Source organism: Chrysochloris asiatica, unplaced genomic scaffold, assembly GCF_000296735.1.
Source record: "Chrysochloris asiatica unplaced genomic scaffold, ChrAsi1.0 scaffold00013, whole genome shotgun sequence".
Taxonomy (NCBI): Eukaryota; Metazoa; Chordata; class Mammalia; order Afrosoricida; family Chrysochloridae; genus Chrysochloris; species Chrysochloris asiatica.
In genome coordinates, this window is record NW_006408531.1 from 35,250,972 (window position 1) to 35,256,658 (window position 5,687).

Below are 5,687 nucleotides of genomic sequence, written 5' to 3' on the forward strand. Positions count from 1 at the left end.
GGCTTTACTCCATTCACATCATCACAGTCAACTGTACTTTGAGGAGGCAGCTCTTCCCCAGTCACATTTTGAGTGACTTCCAACCTGAAGGGCTCATTTTCTGGCACTATGTCTGACAGTGTTTCTCTGCTATTCATAAGGTTTTCGGTGACTATATATTCAGAAGTAGTTCATCACTCCTTCTTCCTAGTCTGTCTTCGTCTAGAAGCTCATCTGAAACCTGTCCACCATGGGTGATCCTGCTGGTTATTTAAAATATCGGTGGCATAGTTTCCAGAATCATAGCAACTCACAAGCCACCACAGTATGACAAACTGACAGATGAGTGGTGGATTAGAAAGTTAGGAGGATTGACTCAAAGGATGTAGGGAAAAGACGAGGAGCCCCTGGGTGGTGCAAACAACTAAGCACTTGACTACAAACTGTAGGTTGGAGGTTTGAACCCACTAAGACCTCCTTAGGTAACAGGTCTGGCCATCTGATTCTGAAAGGTCTTAGCCCTGAAAACCTCATGAAGCCCAGTTCTACTCTGACACATGTGAGGTCATCAGGAGTTAGAGCCAATTAACAACAGTTTAAGTAAACTGTGAGAGAATAAATCTGCTAAAGTCACTCGCTCGTGGTATTTCTGTTATAGCAGCACTGGCTAACTAAGACAGTCTTTTACCAGAAATGCTATACAGGGTCACTATGGGTCAGAACCACTCAACAGCACTTATCAACAACAATTGTTGACCTTAATTCAACTCTGACCTCCAACCTTCCAGAGTGTAGTGGAGTCCTTAATTATTTACACCACCCAGGGACTCCTGGTCTTTTGCCTATGTGCTTTGAAAAAGTCCTCCAAACCCTAATGGAGCAAATCTTCTGTCGTCTCACTTTACAGATGAGAGTTTAGAAGCTTTAGGAATGGAAAAGCTTCACATCTGTGCTAGTAGCTGGCACATGAATCTGCCTGAAAAGGAGAAAGAACAAGAGTATCTTCCTGGCTTACTGCAAATGTTATTGCGCAATGTGGTTTTTTTTCTGAGTGTTGTTGTCAAGAAAAGTTGGAAAGTCACTGCTGTAGGTTAACAGAACCTCAAAATAGGTAGAAACAAACCTATAAACATGGAGAGGATTTTGTTATGCATAACACTCCTTTAAAAATTCTATTTTAACTATTTATCTACTTAGATATGAGGGTGCTTTCAAAAGGTCATGGAAAAATGGAACTAAGAGATAATGGAACTTTTCCATGAACCTTTTGAAGCCCTCTCATATATAGTTATCAAAGAAATATTTCTTCTCTTTCTTTAAATAAACTTTTTTAAAAATTTCCATGTGAATAAATGCAAAGCACAAGTAAAATATGTGTCCTCTTCTTTTGTTGTTCTCCAAATGTTAATGTAGTTAATTGTACTCTTAATATATTCTGAGTAATGCAATTTAAACTTTAGCTACTTAACTTCATTTTCCTTGTAATTGTGCACCTGCCATATCTGTCTCTCTTTGTAATTTAAAATAAGAATGAAAGTGGAATTATAAAATAAAAATGCTTAACTATTTTGCATTCATTCTGCCATCTTATTTTTGAAACATTTTAAATGATATCTACATGGGATATCATTTTTGCTCAACTATCACAATTCTTTATTCTAAATTGAAATAAAATGATAGATAATATAAATATTTGATATTCTTTCTCCCTATTAGTCTCTGTGTATGCTTCCCATCTTGGTGTCAGATGACCATTTTGAAATGAGTAGGATGAGATTTCACATTTGCTAAGTTATTTATTTTTCATAATGATTTAGAAACACTCAGGAAGTCAAGAGTTCAGCTGTTGAAAGTCTACAAAACATGGCTTAAATTATAGAAGCTTTTAAAATCCTTGCTATAAACATTTCATAAAAGGTTATTTTGCATTTAAAATTAACTGTAAATTTAGTTTTTGACCAGAAAATGAGTTGAGAGTGGTCTTTAAGATACTATAATTCCCAGGTGTGTTTTAGATTAATTAGAGTTATGTCAAAACAGATCTCTTGAAATTAAATTACCCTTGCTTCTCCTTTTACAACATATTTCTAAATCTGAGAAGAAAGATCTTCAGTAAACTACCAGCAACAAGTCTCTTGTTCTCTAAAACTGGATGGTAAATAAAATATTCTAAAGGTACACACAGATCTAGTTCGTGAATTTGGCTTTGTTATTCACTAGTCTGAAGTAGATTTGTATGTATAAAAAGTAAATAACTACTGACGACGCAAGGTAGCAGTCATAATCCCTTCTTCCTTTTCATCTTTACATCACTTACTTACAGCCCTTTTATAGGATTTGCTACTTTGTGGTATGGTGCGCTAGTATAAGCTAACCGCAAGGTTGGCAGTTCAAACCTAGTGACTGCTAACTGCAAGATTGACCGTTCAAATCCACCAGCTGCTCCTTGGAAGCTCTATGCAGGGTAGCTATGATTCAAAACTGACTGGACAGCATTTAACAACAACAATGGGTGTAAGTCTCAACACTCCTGCCACAATACAGCTGTTTACAGAGTGGTATCTTCTCCTATTTATCTTCTTATTGCAACAGTGCCTAGCTCTGATTTTGATCATACAAGGATAAATTAAAAAGTATTGCTACAAAATTGTTGAATCCTTTATTAAACAAAAAAAAATTCAAATGTGAAGCTATTGTTTCTTGACATACCCTCCATATGTCTGAAGGTGGTGTTTCTATCTCTCTTAACCTTTCCCTGAAGAAATCTGCACTCTTTGATTTACTCCATGTCAAAATGGCAGTTTGGGCATGCTCAAGTCATTCGAATCATGTTCCTTTTAAATATTCTTAGAATCTGGGGAGCAAAAAGAAGTTTGAATGGGCAAGATCATGGCTATAGTGTGGATAGAGTAAGGATTCCCAATGAAATTCTTGTATGAGAGCTCTTGTTATGCTCAAAGAATGAACACATGCGTTGTCACAATGGGAAAAAAAAAACTACTTGGTACAACTTTCTTAACCTTTTTCAACTTACAAATGTAGTTTTCAGTTTTCTTAAAATACTTTCCTAATAAGCCCGTGTGATTGTCCTATGTCCTTTGAGAAAAAAAATCTACCAAGATTACCTCTTTGGAATCAGAAGAAAAAAAAGAAAAAAACACCTAGTTACCATAACCTTGGGCCTTGAATTTTACTCAGACATTGTTTTGATTGGATATTTTTTAAGGCACTCCAAGGAAGCAGCCTCAGAAACCCTGTACAGGGTGGCTATAAGTCGGAACTGACTCCACGGCACACAACGACCACCACTAAGGAAACTGGTGGTAGTAGTGTACTATGGAATCAGTTCCCACTCATAGCGACCCTTCATAGAGGTTCTGAGGCTGGAAATCTTTAAGGAACCAGAAAGCCTCATCTTTCTCCTGCAGAGAGGCTGGTAGTTTCGAACTGCTGACCTTGGGGTTAGCAGCGCAACTTATAACCACTACACTACCAGAGCACCTCTAAGGAAAGTAAGACTAGTGTATTACTGAGAGAATTTGTCTCCAGCCAGCCACTAATCACAGACATGTTTAAACAGGTTTTGTTTGGAAAAGAACCTGTGCATGTATGCAATGGAACCCAAATAGTGCCACCTTTTTATTTGTCCTCATATGAAGCACTGAATGCATTATCTTTATTAGGATTTGTTAATTGAATAGTACCTGTCCATTAGAGAATATTTGAAAAAGACAACGAAGTTAAAAACAAAATCAAATGAACCACAGTTTTTTCCTGTGAATACACTAAAGACAACGTTTTAAAGTATTTCCCCTTATTTGCTTCTTTTCCTATTGGTAGTAAACTCCTTGTGTAGCTCTATAGCATAAATACTGGACTACAAGCCACAAGGCCAGTGGTTCAAACCTACAAGCTGCTCCTCAGAAACTCTATACGAATCACTATGCGTCAGAACCAACTCGATGGCACTTAACAACAACAGTTGTTTTTATATAGGAGTCCTGGTATGGTGCTGTGGGATAATGCAGCAGACTGCAAAGTTGTTTGAACTGCAAGGTTGGTGGTTCAAGCTCACCAGCTGCTCCTTGGAAACCCTATACAGGGTCGATATGGGTCGGAATCGACTCGACGGCACTTAACAACAATAACATAAATATGAAGTCAGCAGCTCTGTATATAAAGCTAGACATTATAATAGAATATTCTCCATGTCATTTAAAAATCATAATAAACAAATAACTAAATGATGTTTCATTTAATAGATACTATAGATCCGTTCTAAGGAGCTCTGGTAGCATACTGGTTACCAGTCGGGCTGCTAACCTCAAGGTCGGCAGTTCGAAACTACCAGCAGTTCCACAGGAGAAAGATAAGGCATTCTGCTCCTGTAAAGATTTACAGCCTCAGAAACCCTGTGTACAGTCACTATGAGTCAGAACCAACTCCACGGTACTTAACAACAACAACAACAACATAGATCCATTCTGGAAGAAGTGCAGCCAGAGTGCTCCTTGGAGGCCAAGATGGCCAAACTTCGTCTCTCATACTTTGGACATATTGTCAGGAGGGACCAGTTGCTGGAGAAGGATATCATGTTTGGTAAAGTGGAGGGACAGAGAAAAGAGGAAGACCCCCAACGAGATGGATTGGCCAAATGGCAGCATCGATGGACTCAAGCGTGGCAACAGTATTGAGGTTGGCCCAGGATGGGGCAGTGTTTTGTTCTGCTGTGCATAAGGTCGCTATGAGTCAGTACCAACTCAATGGCACCTAACAACAACAACAACAACATAACAACAGCAACAATAACATATCATCTTTGGTAAGGTGGATGGTCAGAGAAAAAGAGGAAGACCCCCAGCAAAATGGATTAGTTAAGTGGCAGCATCAATGGGATCAAGAGTGGCAACAATAGTGAGGTTGGCACAGGACTTGGCAGCGTTTCGTTCTGTTGTACATAGGATTGCTATGAGTCGATACCGACTTGATGGCACCTAACAACACCAACAACAACATAACATAACATAATATTTTTCATCAACTTTTTGTTTTGAGGCAAACTCCACCAAGTCTCTAATCCTCCCCTGTCTAATATTTTGGAAACATTAAGCATCATCTTGAAGATAAAAATAAGACTGTTGATGTAGTGATGAGACCACATTTCAAGGACACCTGTAAAGTATAAGATCCTGGGTTCATCAAATGTTATTGGTAGATTATTTCCCCAGTTTTCTAGCTTGATCACCCAAATAACTTGACAACCCTGTCAAAAAGATTGGTTAAACACAGATTTTCAGACCAAGAATAAAAACGTCTTTAAAAATCCTTGCCAAAGCATTTATTGAGGGAGAGTGAAAAAAACAAAAGTGAGGGAAAGAAACAGAGAAGTCCAAGTATGGTGCTGTAGGCTAATGCACTAGACCACAAAATCAGTTTGAACCACAAGGTCAGTAGTTCAAACCCACCAGTTGCTCCTTGGAAACCCTATATGGAGTTGCTATAAATCAAAAACAACTCTATGGCACTTAACTACAACAGCTAACATAGAGGTTAGCATTTCAGCTCCCCTCCTCCAGTGGGTCTGCTGAAGAAAAGCAAGCAGAACTGCTTCTGTAAAGATCCTAGCCAATAAAATCCTGTGAAGCAGTCCTCTTGGTAACACTGGGCCCACCATGAGTCAGGATCAACATGATAGCAATAAGTTTAGT